This window comes from Rhinolophus ferrumequinum, chromosome 17 (genome assembly GCF_004115265.2).
Source record: "Rhinolophus ferrumequinum isolate MPI-CBG mRhiFer1 chromosome 17, mRhiFer1_v1.p, whole genome shotgun sequence".
Taxonomy (NCBI): domain Eukaryota; kingdom Metazoa; phylum Chordata; class Mammalia; order Chiroptera; family Rhinolophidae; genus Rhinolophus; species Rhinolophus ferrumequinum.
In genome coordinates this window covers 51,360,221-51,375,551 of record NC_046300.1, presented here as the reverse complement: position 1 = coordinate 51,375,551, position 15,331 = coordinate 51,360,221, and the positions used below count along the sequence as shown (strand labels likewise).

Genomic DNA, 15,331 nt, shown 5'->3' with positions numbered 1-15,331 from the left:
CCTAAATATTTTTATAGCTGAATTGGGGGTGGAACTTGCAGAAAATAAAGCATACGGATATTTCTGGAAAGAATGGTAAAATATGAAGGCCAGTTTTGAACGTTGAGGTTTAAGATCATCTTTGTCTACATTTAAATTCATTTAGACAGAGTGTTCCAGGTTTTCTGAGTATGCATTTTGCACTTAGTAAATTAAATCATTTGAAGTCCTTCAGAGGCAGCCTCTCTGGCCTGCCACCACCATTGAATGTTGGGGTGCTCATATGTCCAAGAACATATGGTTGGATAGAGCTTAGATAAAAATGCGGGTAACAGCTGAAGTTTGAAATTTTTTACAGCAGTTCCTAGCCACTATGGTGGACATGGATCTCAAAAGTACCACGTAGGCAAAAATGCTACGGTAGACACAGGTCTCACAGAAGGTAGGAAACAATGCAATGACACTAAGTGTGTTTTCAAAACATGCTACAACAGTAAATGAAAATTCCAAGAGATACTTGCTTCCAGACCAAACTAGATTTCTTGGCATTATGTACTTGCTCAGACGGGCAGCCCTTCTTCTGAGTCACTTGTTGCATTGTTCAGAACGGCTTCTGGGTTGGGACTGACTAATGCAGATGCTCCCAGGAGTTTTCTCTGGTATATTGTTTTTGCTTAGAACATGAATGGGATTTTGTGTCCTCAGAATTAATGTCCTCTGTGCTCATTCTCCCTTGTTTTGTTTTCATGAGATCGTAGCAACATGTTTAGGAAACCACATGGCTTCGTTTCATGTTGAGATGCTTAAAAAGGTGTTTTGTTGGGCTTGGTCTTCGCATCTGTATTCCAAGACAGTCTTCTTAGAAGTGGGCCGACTTCTAAGATGGCCCCAGTGATCCCTACCTCTTGGACTTCTTGTCTTGTGTCATCCCCCTCCCCTTGAGTATATGCTGAACCTAGTGATTTGCTTCTAAACGATAGCATATGGCAAATATAATGGGATGCCAATGACACTTCAGTGATTAGGTTACATAAGACTGTTACTTCCATCTTGTCAGAAGACTTGATTGCCTTCTCCAGTTGCATGCTTTGGTGAAGCAATCTGCCCTGTGGGAGAAGCCCAGGTGGTAAGGAACTGAGGGCAGCTTCCAGCCAATACTCATGAGGAGCTGAGACCCTCACTCACACAGCCATGAAGAACTGAAACTGCCAACAACCACTTAGTGAGCTTAGAAGTGGACCCTTCCCTGTCGGATCTTCAGGTGAGATGACAAGCCCTGGGCTGACACCTTGATTGCAGCTTTGTGAGAAACTGTGAAGCAGAGGACCCAGGTAAGCTGTGCCTGGATTCCAGATCCACAGAAACCGTGCGATGATAAATGTGTGTTGTTTCAAGCTGCTGAATTTGGGGGTAATTTGTTACACAGGAATAGCTAGCTACTAAAGTGAAGCAGAAAGGATTCTCTTCCTGCCTTACTTCATAGGCTTTCCATTTAATTTATAGAAGAGAAGCAATAATTATATGTTGTTGCTTGCCTGTACAGTGACTGCAGAGTTTGAAATTTTGGTTACGTTGTCTCAAAACTCTGGTTGGGTGATTGCTATCGTTTAAAAAAGCTGATGCTTATTCTGAATGCCAAGGGGTCATGTTGCATGTACCGCAAGGCTGTGATGCCAGAGAAATCGCCATCTGCAGCACTGACCTTCACTCTATGTTGGGATGTTGTGGTCAGGGTAGTGTCACTCTTCTTCTGTTATTAGATTCTACTCATTGGTGGCACTTAATAGTTGATGCCCTGATTCTATTGTGTGGATGCCTCCATTTAAATAAATCTAAACACAATTTAACTTGTGTTTTATGAGCTTAGCTGGTCCTCAGTGGTCTGGCATGGACATAGATCATGTTTAGAGCACTAATCATCAGCCCAAGCGCCCACAGAGAGTTTTACAGAAAATGCAACCCAACACATCCAACCAGTTTCCTGGAGTATCGGACCAACGTCAGTGATAGCCCTTATCTTGGCTCATTAATAAGGGAGAATGTGGAAAAGGTGTCTCTATATAAAAGTCTCATTTTAAACTTGAACTCAACAAACAAGGTTTGGAAGCCTGAAAGGACCCTTCCCAAGAGAAGGATTGTATTGGCTTATGAGAGCTGTTACATTTTCAGGAATTTTGTGAGCCTGCTTTTAAACCATTGATAGCTTGAAATTGGTCATGGTGGGAGTATTTGCACTATGGAAATCAGCAAAATGCTACCCGCAGGGCCTGTCCACACTCCTCCCAGCCTGCCCCATCCCTGAAAGCCCATTTAGCAACGTACCTCTAAATAAATGCGGAGAAATGTTTACGCACAATACAGCAAGAAGAGGCAAGTTCAATAGTGTAAGAATTATGAGTGTATTCACCACCTAATCATCCAAAGTGTTCATAACAGTGTCTGGATTGATGCTTATATGTTAGGCATTCTAAAGAATGCTTTACGTTTATTAATATTTAATTCTCACAGCCACCTCATTTATTCATTTATTCATCCATCCATCGAATGAATGCTTATTGAGGATCCATTTTGCGATAGAGTGATTATAACTGATAAAGTTTGAGGTCATGGTGCTTGTATTCTAGTGGGGTGAAACACAACAACTTAATAGTTAAACAGAGAAGTATCGTGAAGTAAAGAAGAGGATAAAAAAACTAGTGACTTGATAATGTATTACAGAATTGTACACCTGAAATCTATGTAACTTTACTAACAATTATCACCCCAATAAACTTTAATTAAAACAACAACAACAACAACAACAACAAAACTAGTGACTTGGGTGAGGCCAAGTCACTAAAACTAAACAACTAATAAAAAAGCAACAAAAAAATACCTAGTGACTTGGGTGAGACCATATTGGGTGGTCAGGGAAGGCCTACTGGAGGATGTGACATCGTGAACTGAGATCTAAATGACCAAAAGGAAACTATCATGTGAGGGTTCCTCTCAGAAGACTGTTCCAGTCATATGGAAAGACCCACGCCTAGGAGGTAGGTGCTGCTATTTTGCCCATTTTCCATGAGGGAACTTAGGGACAAAGGACATTAAGAAGCTTGCCCAATGTTCCACAGCTAAGTCGTGGTGACACTGGTATTCAAATCAGGCAGACTCCAGAATCTCAGCTTTTAGACCATTTCATTCTAGCCTTTCTCTAGAATAATCTTTCCCAAAGTGTGCTCTGCAGAACAGCCATTTTGTGGGATTTTGATCTGTGTTATGAGAGGAAAAGACCTGTAGGGACAAATGAATTTGAGAAAATGCTGGATTCCATAGAGTTTACCGCAGGACTCCTCCGACTCTTTAATATGCAAATGTACATCAGTCATTTCCAAGAGGGGACAGAGGCAAGGAGAAGCTTCTCAAACTTATTTGACTTGCTTTTCTCTTGTTGCATTCATGCTCTTTGTAAAACACTTTGGAAAAATGCTATGCTAAAAGATGACAATTGTGCGTTTACTTTGTGACCTGCAAAATATGTAATACTATACATAGAGTTGTTTTCCATTGCCAAATAACTGGGTAATTTTCTCCATTAGTTATTCTAGAAGGCAGAGTTTATTGTAAGTTGTTTCCATATTCTCTACTTCATTTTAGAATGTTCTTCTGTCAGGGTATTTAAAACAATTTTTTTGTAGTGGAAAAATGACTGCTGTTGGTGTGAAACCAGTAAGAATAACCCAGCTCAAATAAGGAAGTTGCCTGGCCTCTGTTAAATTAAATGAATCTAAAACAGGATTTAAAATGTACTTGATGTTTTTAAGTTCAGTGTGTTCTTGATTTCCTTTTCGTTTTGCACAGTTTGACCCTGCTGGGGCTAGATGGTATAATGCTGGGGAATGGAGTGCTGGTGGTTTTATGATTCATTCTTAAGCAAAGGTGTTGGACCTCATAAATTCCGTCTCTTGGAACATTGGCCTTGTTTAGCCTATTGTTTCAGGAGATTTTGAGTTGGCAGGAGTTGCACATGGGGAGGGTTGGGTTGCTTTAGTGTCTTGTCTTTCGGTGGTCTGGAAAAGGCTGAGGGCAAAACCGCATCTTTGCCTGGCAGGAAACAACAACAGAAAGATTATGATCTCAACTTACTTGGAAGACCAAAACGATTGCCCAAGAACTACAACTGACTGCTAATGTGATCCGAAGGGTTGGCTGAAATGCAGTATTACTCACTAGTGTTGTCTGATGCTTTTGGATAAGGTTGATATGATGTGACATTGTTTGATGTAGTAATAGTTTACCTTGTTCTCTATCTAGCTTTTTCTACAAAGAACATATTGTTCCATGTAAAGATTTTAGTAATCAAGTACCCAGAATACTACTGATCTCATTAAAGAAAAAGTGAGTTTATATACCAGGATCCTCCTATATTCACTCTCCTTAATATATTCTTGGCTGGTCCTTAGAAGAGAGTCAGGAGTCTTTGGATTCATTGCACTGTGAAATGTTTGAAGGGGAGGGATGTAAGCTCTGCTGCCATGCCTGTTGCTTCCCTATGCTAGTCCTTTAGGGTAGCTGGCCTTTCATTGGCAGCAAGGGTAGAAGAGCACTCAAGTTATCAAAAGCCACAACTGCTTTTGTGGCTTTTACCTGTAACCCAGGACAGGTAAAGACCCCTGAGCTTCCCTCCATGCTATGTGTGCAGGGGTGAGGAAGGGGGAAGTAGGGATGAGACAGGAAAGACAACAGGAATTCTTGGTCTCCTTGTTTATTTATTCTGGTTGTCTCCAGGCCAGTGGGCGATCCACCAAGGCAGTTTGTGATCTACAAATTTTTGAGCTCGTAAACCTTTTATGGATAGCTTAAACCTCCCCTATATAATCTTTGCACAAACTTCTAAACTCCACCGAGTCCCCCTTCTTTCAAAACATATGGCTTCTTTCTCTTTAACACACACTTGTCTCTAGTTTTGCTGGATGAGCCATGATTTCACTGTCGAGGCGTTTCTGATTCTGACTCTATAGATTCAATACATTCTATAATATTTCTACCAATGAAGCTTTTCAGAGAAGATATTCCTAAACACTAGTGACCACATAAACATGTACATTCTTTTCTATGAGTTGTTTCCTATAAGTATATTACAGAACCTAATAAGTTCTCCCTATTTTAATAAAGTAAGTTTCTTACATGATCAGTACATTCCATCAATATTCCCAGGTCTCAAATATTGCCTGCAGGTGCTCAATAAATATTTGAAAGAGTGAAAGAATAGTTAAAAAATACCTTGAGAATGGCTCTGTGGTTTATTTTACCAACATTGGAGAAGTTCATAATGATTATACAAACGCCATTTTCTTGTATGTTTTCTCTGTCATTTGTGTTTGCAGTAACTTTGAGGGTAACTTTTAAGTGGAAGTTTTCTTTCATTTCTTTCAAAGTGTGTTGGACATCGGTGGGCACGTGTTGAAAAATCTATGTACAGGATGCTGGGGGAGCATCCTTAGCAAGTTCGTGGTCTTGTTCAGGGGCTCAGGTGGGCAGTAAGAAAAACAGCTCATGCATGTTGATGCTTATTCTGTGCTCGGTTACTGTACTAAGTAAATATTGTCATCATCATCCGCATGCATACTATATAAGGAAACTGAAGCACAAAGAGTACGTGATTGTTCCCAGGCACTCACAGCAAGTGCGGGAACCAAGATCAGAACCTGGGAATCTGGCTGCAGAGAATATACTGGGTACCACTCGCACGCCACCGCGCCTTGGGGTGGACACCCAGAGGACCTCAAATGGTACTTCAGTGCTATGCAGCTTAGGGGTAGGACAGCTGCTGATGGAGCTGGTCTTCAGAAGCAGAAAGAATTTCAACACACAGGGGTGATGGAAAAGTATGATTGGAAAAGAGATGGCTGAGCCAAGCCTTAGAGGTGGGAGCTGTGGTGGGTTTGGGGTATGGTGAGTTTGGAACAGCTGAAACCTCACCTGTCAGGAGCAAAAGGAAATAAAGCTGAATAGGTGGTTCAGGTCAGGTCCCTGAGGTCTCTGAGCATGCGACACAGAGGAGTGGTCTTCGCTATGTAGGCTCCGGACAGCCTGTGAAGGCATTTGCCTTGGAAAAAGGCATGATCAGAAAAGATTGTTAGTGCTAATTATAGTGGGTCGCGTAGGAAGGGGCTAAAGGCATGGGGATAAGTTGGACAGATACTGTGGTTGTTCAGGTGACCAAGAGTCTGAATCTGCATGGTGGCCACAGAAGTTGAAGGGAAGGGTCATTCTACCTGCAGACAGGACCTCAACAACTTGGGAATTGTGTGCTGGGAGCTGCAAGGAGCAGACAATCACCATGGGCCTGGATGTGGGCCGATGGCGGGACTGTGGGCAGGAGAGTCATCAGCAGGAGACCCTGAGGTTGAGGAAAGATGGTGGATGTGCTGAATGCCGTTCTGGTGGAGCTGTCCCCAGGTTGAGGATATGGCTGAGGGAAAGATTATGAAGTTCTGCCCAAGTGCGTAAGACATTTCTGACCATTGGTGACTTTTGCTGTCATCGTTATTTTCAAACACACACACCTGGTCATTTGTGACCACCAAGCCCTTCCCCACCCCCCCCTTTTGTGTGATCCTTCTAAAGGCTGCCTTGCCACTTATTCCATTATTATTTAAGAGGAGACCCTAGGAACTGCATACTTTTCCTTGCCTCTTTTCTGAATATGCATTTAATTTTGAATACGATATATCTTCTGAGATTACATAGAGTTTTCATTGACTGATGCCACCTTGGGACAGATTCCGTTCATTCTCACTGAGCTTCATTTTCTCCAAGCACTCTGTGCAGGTTGGATGCCAATGAAGCATCTTAACAGAAAAGCACTTTCTGTAGACCTTGCTTAACAACACTTCCGCAAGTAGGGTTTCATAACCTTTTTTTCCTTCACATTTCGGATGACATAAAGAATGTATTCATTTTTGTTTAGCATCATTTGCCTTTTTCTTTAAAATATTTTGTAGCATAAACACATTTATTTACTAACTAAAGGGATGGTCATAATTAAACCAACACTCAGAAATAGTTGCATGAAAAATGTTTGTGATAAAGATAATTGAACACAGTAATGAAAAAAAGAAGCAGTGTGGAGATTTGGTCATTGAACTGAACTCGTTTATCCTCGCAGCTAATTCCTGTCCAGAAGGATGATGGAAGTTTTACTCTACTTTTTCATAGACCTGAGTACCGGTGACTTTGTTCATGATGCAATCCACCACTCATTTTCCATCTTCCAATTTTCTTGTTATTGTGCTTTTTTCCCATCCTGTTCCTGACAGTGAACCAATGCGTCATTTATAATACAAAGTTGCAGACAGTCTGAGTTTTCCTGCCATCAACTGTAGTCTCCTCACACTTCTCTCCCAGGTTACATGAAAACTGTGTTGTTTTCAACGTGCTCTTGGTTTTTATGATGAGGTTTAACTGTCAGAAGTGATGCCACAGTCTGGTTTGGCCATGGCGCCCACTGCTTGCAGAGCCATCCCTACTCCTACTTCCTTCAAAGCCTTTGCTCTCCGCCATTGGCGTAGCAGAGCAGAGTGCCTGCATGGCCCCTTATCTTTAAATTTTAATGCATTTTTAAAAGTTTGAATACTCTATGCTAATGTGAAATGAATGGTTCAGGTTTTACCCCATATTGATTTTAATGAGTGTAATTGGTTGCTTTTTACAGTAACTGAGGCTGGTGGAGCCCCAGGGAGCCATTAGCACATGGCATTTTGGAGCCAGCTAAGAAAAGAAAGTGGCATGGCAGAGCGGTGTGGGGAGGCCACAGGCATGGAGGGGATGTCGGGAGGTTGTGCTGGGAGAGTCTCTGATCACTGTCCTTATTGCACTCTCCCGCCGCTCTATGTTGGGTGTGACTGCTCTTTGAAAAAATATTCTCTCAGTAGCTGACCTAACTTGTCATCATCATTTGGTAAAACAGTGCACCACAAATGAAACCTCAGCAGGGAGAAAGTCCTGCACACGTGCACTGTTCATAGGCCGCTGCAGTGGGAAGTTGAGGCCATTCAGTTATACCAAGACCCCGGGGTCTGGGTTGGGGACGTCAATCCCTTACACGTGAAGGAGGCTTTGTGTTTTATAGGACACATTCCATTTCACTGATTTCCTCTGATACTTCCAGTTATCCTGTGAGTAAGCTGAGGTTCAGAGAAATGAAGTAGTGATGACATGTAACACTTCCTGGTCTCTCAGGAGCATCATTTTCCTGGGAGTGCCATTGAATCCAACAATCCTCTAGGCTGGTTGGTGGTTTCCTGCCATTCAGATGAGGAGGCCGCAGCCTAGCGGGGTAATGTGTCTGATCCAGGGTCTCAGAGCAAGTGGTCATGGCCCTGGCGTTCGTGTTCGGGCCTGCAGCTTCCTGGTCCTAACCACTCCTGGGTACTGCCAGGGGTTTCCGCCTGATACCGAGTCAACCAGGGACCAGAATTATGGTCTTCTGACTTCTTGCTCAGCAATATTTTCTCTGTAAGTGCCAAAAAGGGAAAAAAAAGTGCAAAAGGCTCAGATTTCTTTTCTTGCCAAGTCTTATCAGGGTCCATGGAAATGGGGACTGTAAATCCATGAAGTTAACACGCAATGAAAAGGTTAAAACTGTGATGTAGAAGGCAGCAGGAAGGCTCGGTCTTCTCAGTCCCTGTGTAGCTTGTGAAAATGAATGTACTTGTTTAAAATGCAAAGAACAGTCCTGCACATTTGGCCCTCCATAAATTCCTAGGGAATAAATGAATCTTTGTGAGCGGGAGAATAAGGAAAACTGGGTGGCACTTAGAGTTGGACTTTCCCTGTTTCATCTGTTCAAAGTTAGCCTTCTTTTTCAATTTTTTTTTTTTTAGTTCATCTTACCTCATTGCCTAAAAGAAATACTGAGTTTATCTAGTTTCTGTTGGGTATTTTCAGTTTCTTTCTATGTCAGTTACGAGACATTCAAATTGTATTTTAAACCTACTAACAGGTGCCCCATTTCATTACTCTTCTAATTGGCTAAAATTTGGTGAAGCAAAATCTCCTTTTTCACCCACCATGGCTTGGCTGTGAAAGAGGAGGCTTTATTTGTGTTTCCAGTTTGGCATGTAGGTTGACCAGCGCTCTGCTTGGGGTAGAGTGTTAAATACGGTAATGTGAGTTGTGGCTGGGTGATTCCTAGGAGTGGCTCATGCTTATAGCAGTGGTCTGTAACATTGTTGGATATACAGCAGTTGAATGTAACGAATGAATTCAACCCTCCTTACTGAAGGAAAAATATAATTATGTATTTGTACTTTGTGGAAAAAGGAAAAAGAAAGAAAAATGAGTGAGACTTAAGAGTAAAAATGATAAAGACTTACTACTCATTTAGCTCAAGAGTTGGCAAATTATAGCTGTGGGCCAAATGTGGCCCATCACCTGGCTTTTTTTTTTTTTTTAATGGCCTGGGAGCTAAGAGTGGTTTTTACCTTTTTAAATGGTTACATTTGAAATGGTTATGTAAGTACCAATATAATATTTTCTATTTTGCCTCATGACCCTCAAACCCTCAAAGCCTAAAATATTTACTACTTGGCCCTTAAAGAAAAAGATTGGCGCTTCCGGATTTAGATGATAAGTAAATGATTTTTTAATCAAGATGTTTGGTAAAAAGCCTAAGTGCAAATAGTTATATTTAGAGTATCAAATCTTACTACTTTCATGTATACGTTTTGACTTTTTTTAAATGAAGAGACAGTATTTGTTTTCTTTCGTTTCTGCCCATTTTTCATTTACAATGGTTAGACCTGTTATTTTCATCTTGAGTCACAGCACATTTAGTATTGCCAAGTGTCACAAAAGTCTGCAGCTCTTTCAGGAGTAGTGGGTATTGGGAAAACAACCTGTGTGGATTAAAAAGAGACTACATGTGTAGTATTCACTAACATATAATGTACCAGAGAAATGGAGATTGCCATTAAAACTCCAAAAGGTTTAGGAATTCCTGACAGCTATACACAGGCTTCCAACTCCTCCTCCTCCTTTTTTCTTTTCTTTTCTTGTTTTTTAATACCTGCGTTTGTTGATACTTTTTAAACCTACACAATTAGTGCTTTAAACATCTGTGGCTGTTTTAAGGGAAATGGCCTGAAAAACAAACTGTCCATGTACTGTATCTACCAGTCGTGTTAAAACGTATTTACACATGGTAATTGTTGGTGTGCCATAGAATTGCTAAGCTTTTCTATGGAGAGTGTTCTTAACCAAGTAAAGCCAGGGCCTGACAACTGAGAAAGTCCTCTCACCACCCGCTGCTCTTCCTTCAGCCCCCAAAGTAGTCAGATCGCTTCTGGTGCCCTGTGGGCTGGGTTGTCAGCTGTTTGAACATTTTTAATGTTGGGGAAAGAGACTGCCTTTTACTGGGATGTTGCTTCCTCGGAGTAGCCAGAGTTTCTCAGTCTCAGCACTGTTGACATTTGGGGCACGATAATTCTCTGTTGGGAGCTGTGCTGTGCCTTGTAGAATGTTTAGTAGCATCCTGGGCTTTTACCAGCTAGACGCAAGTAGTACCTTTTTCCTTCGCCCACTTGTGACAACAAAAAAGGTCTCCGGACCTTGCATAATATCCCCTGGGGGACAAAATTGCCCAGGTTGTGCACTGCTGGTGTAGAGTGATTGACACATCCTTGTGGCTGTGGCAAATACGGCGATTCCCAGCCCCACCGGCTTGAAACTCTGTTTTACTGGGGAGGGCAGCCCAGATCCTGATAGCCTGACCCAAAGACTGACTGCGAGGACTGAACTAGGAAACAGATGTGCTGAGGAGAAATGGGGGCTTGAGACTGAAAGGAAAACAGAAGTGGTGTGTGTGTGTGTGTGTGTGTGTGTGTGTGTGTGTGTGTGAGAGAGAGAGAGAGAGAGAGAGAGAGAGAGAGGTGTGTGTGTGTGTGAGAGAGAAAGGTGTTGTGTGAGAGAGAGGAGAGAGCAGAGCAAAGGTGTGTGTGTGTGTGAGAGAGAGAGAACGCTGTGTGTGTGTGTGTGTGTGCGCAGCGAGCGCAGCGCGCGGTGTGTGTGTGTGCGAGCGCGCCGTGTGTGTGTGTGTGTGCGCGCGGTGTGTGTGTGCGCGAGCGCCGGTGTGTGTGTGTGGCGCGCGCCCGCTGTGTGTGCGAGCGAGCGCGCGCGCGCGCGCGGTGGTGTGGTGTGTGTCGCGAGCGCGCGCCGGGTGTGTGGTTGCGCGCGCGCCCGGTGTGTGTGTCGCGCGTCGTGCGCCGCTGTGTGTGTGCGCGCGCGGTGTGTGTGTGTGTGTGCGCGGTGTTGTGTGTGCGCGCGCGGTGTTGTCTGCAGCCCGCGCGCCCGGTGTGTGTGTGCGCGCGCGCCCGGTGGGTGTGTGTGGTGCGCGTGTGGAGCGCGTGGTGTGTTGTGTGCGCGCGGCGTGTGTGTGTTGGGCGCGCGTGGTGTGGTGTCGCGCGCGCGGTGTGTGTGTGTGTGTGCGCGCGTTGCGCGCGCGCGCGCGGCGTGTGTTGGGAGTGGCGATGCGCGCGCGCGCCTCCCCCTCCCCGTCCCTTCCTCCTTTCCTCTTAGAAGATGTAGGCTGGGAATGAGGGAAAGCCCTGGAAAATAAATCTAAGGGAGGGGGCTGGGAGTGGTGTTTTGATCTGAGATAGCACTTGTGAAAGCTTGAGATTTTGTGATGATGAAATAAAGACTTTTTATTCTCAGGAGTATTTAAGGAGGGTAATAATTATGATCCAAGAAGACACATAAACTTGGTTTTTGACTACTGGACCGTCACTATTAACTGACAGTTTCATTTTACAATAAAGATTGTTGTCCCCTGGCTTTTCACAAAATGGCCTTTGAGTCTCCCCTTTTGTTTTTTAACTAAACATTCTCTACAGGAACTGTGCCCCACCCCCAGCACCTCCGAACTTCAGAATAATTTGGAGTGTGGTGGTTTTATCATGTGGAAATGTAGTACAGATGTTCAGAATTACCTTTTCTTTCTCCCCTTTAAAACATCATGACCACACATGCTTTGCTCTAAGTACTATTAAGTATTTTTATTATTACTATTAAAAAAAATCTTGCCTCAGGCACAGACCCACTAAATCTCAAGTAAAGGAAAATATTTGTGTGTATAAATAGCAGCAAGTATTTATGCATATCGCACTAAAAAATCTGAACTCGCATTTGGCTTTTTATGCAATCGAAACCTTTATTTTTTGACCCACTTAACCAAGTCTTCTAGATTTTCCCTCTTTTCTTGACTTTAAAGCTTTAAGTTCAGACTATAGGTTTTTGTTCACTATCCTTCCTCCTCCCCCAAATTTTCTCTAGACGTGAGGTTTTCTCTTTATCCTGTGTACATCTTTGAACTCAGCCTGATCACCTCATGAAATTTGATGGGAGGATTTGGACTGCCAGCATGAATTAGTTTGTGCATGTTTTCAAAAGTTATTAATAAAGGAAAGTTCTCTTCTCACAGAGAATCCACAGACGCATGGCAGAGTTTCTGGGTTCTTCATGTGCCGTGCACTGGGGCCAGCGGTCCTATACCTAGGAAATACTCTATCAACATTCAACACATCCCTCACTCAGAAACCTACTGAGTTTCTGAGCAGCTGCCACTCTAACACTAACTTCTTTTGGGTTTATTAGTGCCACTTTCTTTTTATATTTCTTGGCCAGACTTAAACATTATTTCTCTAAAGAGTTGCTACAAAAAACCCTCCCCTTTCAATTTAATCACTCAAACCTGGAATCAAGAGCTGCCTCGCCACCTACTATGTGCACTTTTGAGTGTGCTGGAAATTAATCCTGGTTTAGACAAATGACCTTCTTTAAAGCATTGCTTTTCCCGTCCACATCCAAATAGGAATGCATTGCATAGTGATTTTCTTTGAAAGGGCAGGGTAGATCTTTGTCGTTCCAGCAGAGTCCATGTAGGAAGGAAGAGGCAAAACCTGATTGTGCCTTAGGCAGTAGAAATAACACTTAATATAGATATTCCACTATTCCTTCATGATACCCAGTGGTGTTCCTGCCAAAGGTCTCTGTTGCACTACTTTTATGATGCATGTCAAAATTTAGATGATTTTAAGAACTCAAGCTTTAGTTGCTTTAAAAGACAGAATGTTGTGCGATGATTGGATGATTGCCAAATCCATGCTGGAAACTTGATACACCTTAAAAACCTGCCAAGTGCTAACATTAATGGGTATCCTTACGATGCCTCTTGAGCAACTGTTCCAGCTAGATTGATCCTGGGAGTTTAGTGGGTCCCTGAGGACGCGTATGCTGATTGGAGACTTCTGACACGTGATGACACAGGATTCTCCAGAGGACGTGAAATCTTTATGAAGAACTCATTATCTTTCCCCTTTTTTTCTAGGCTGAGGTTATCTTTGCATGCTGGCCCCTTGCTTTGTTGCCTTACAGACATAAACATGCTGCTTCTTGTACAGAAGACTCCAGAAGAATGGTCTAAAATGACCACATTTTCTGAAATCACAGCAGCCTCCCAAGAAATCTGTGTGGCAAGGTCTGTCTGAGGGTTATCACACGGATAGAGGGAGGTTCGTGGACTCTCGTCTTGGGAGGTCCTGGCAGGGTGTTGGGAACAGCATAAATCATCACCGTCCTCCCACAATGGTTAAAATGGAAGGCTGTCTGGTGTGGGCACGGAGCTGAGTGCTATACTCAGTCATTCCTAAGAGCAACTGTGTGAGCTGTAGGTGCTGACACTGGCCCATTACTTAATCAGGGAAGCTGAGTAACTCGCCTGAGACCACACAGGGGCCTCGACCTCAGAACGGAGAACCATTGTATCATCTACTGTTATGTAGAAAGTCAAAATAACTTCAAGTCTTTTTTTCCCCACCCAGTTCCTCTCCTCTCTGATTTGTTTTCTTTGAATCTTTCCTTTTCTATTTAGGTTTCTCATCTGGTTTCTATTATGGCTTCATTTAAAATCTTATTCTTTCTCCTAATATGTGATTCTTTTTTATTTTTAACCTCAATCATTTCCTCCCCTGGTGTTTTCATCTGCATTGTTTAATAGGGTTAATTGTCTTTTGTTATTATATTCCAAATAGCAGTTCTGAGCTTTTGAAAGAGACCTAAGAATGCTAGTGAAATTTATAGGAGACTTCTACCCTAATATAATTTTAATCAGCAGTTTTTTTTGCCTCCTACAAAACCTTTTCATCCACCTGCATGAGTTCATTCTTTGGTCTCAAATGAAATGACCTATGCAGAGCATTTTACATAGGACTTGGCTCAACAACTGTTATTTATGATTCTTGGAAGAAAGGTGAGGAAGGGATAAGCAATAGTTACCGTCACGTCAGTTAGTCTCCTTGTAAAGCAAGTCCATGTTCTCTTTACAAACCATTGATTTTTCTCTTCAGAATCAAACCTTGCCTGGTAGCATTTTACAGGTGACTTGTTGGGGCACAGGTGTTTGTACTGAGCTATGCAAACTCAAGAGTGACCTTCTCTCCACCATCCTGGTTTCAGAACGTTATTACGTAGATTAATCTCCCCTTGTTACAGATGAAGAAACTGGGTCACAGGGAAGTGGGTTACCCTGCCCAAGGCCTTACAGGAGTCACAGTCAGGGTGGCCTCAGGGCCTGTGTTCCTAACCATCAGGTGACACGACCTCCTTTGTGTGTGGGAGAGAGCTGGAGGTGGGTGGGGTGTAGTGCAGCATTCAGAGTCACAAGGGCTTCTCATGGGGCAGTTATAACTCACTGTCTCATACCCGGCTCCCATGCTGCTCTCTTTAATCCTGTACCCACCAATTAGGAGCTAGTTCTGAAAATCTAGGAGACCATTCATGAGGTGGAATTGAGGTAATGACAGTGGGAACAGACTGGGAAAGGAATAGAAGAGGATGCCTTAAAATAGGAACCACATTGTATGTCAAGGATGAGGAGGGTGGAGCTATCAGAAAGAAGCTGGAGGGGCCAGCCCGGTAGCTCAGGTGGTTGGAGCTCCGTGCTCCTAACTCCGAAGGCTGCCGGTTCGATTCCCACATGGGCCAGTGGGCTCTCAACCACAAGGTTGCTGGTTCAACTCCTCAACTCCCACAAGGGATGGTGGACTGCGCCCCCTGCAACTAGAAAAAACGGCAACTAGACCTGAAGCTGAGCTGCGCCCGCCACAACTAAGACTGAAAGGACAACAACTTGACTTGGAAAAAGACCTGGAAATACACACTGTTCCCCCAATAAAGTCCTGGTCCCCTTCCCCAATAAAATCTTTAAAAAATAAAAAGTAAGAAGCTGGAGTTTCCAGCTTTGGTGACAGAGTTGTTGATCATGCCTATGACAGTTATGAAGGAGGCAGGGTTTGGGGAGGGGAAGATGAAT

At 43.2% G+C, this 15,331-nt stretch overlaps 1 protein-coding gene across 14 annotated transcripts in view; it reads left to right on the top strand.

Annotated features, from left to right (window-relative positions):
- ERC2 (ELKS/RAB6-interacting/CAST family member 2) overlaps nt 1–15,331 on the top strand; it is a 923,425-nt gene that overhangs the window by 175,841 nt on the left and 732,253 nt on the right. The window lies entirely within an intron of this gene.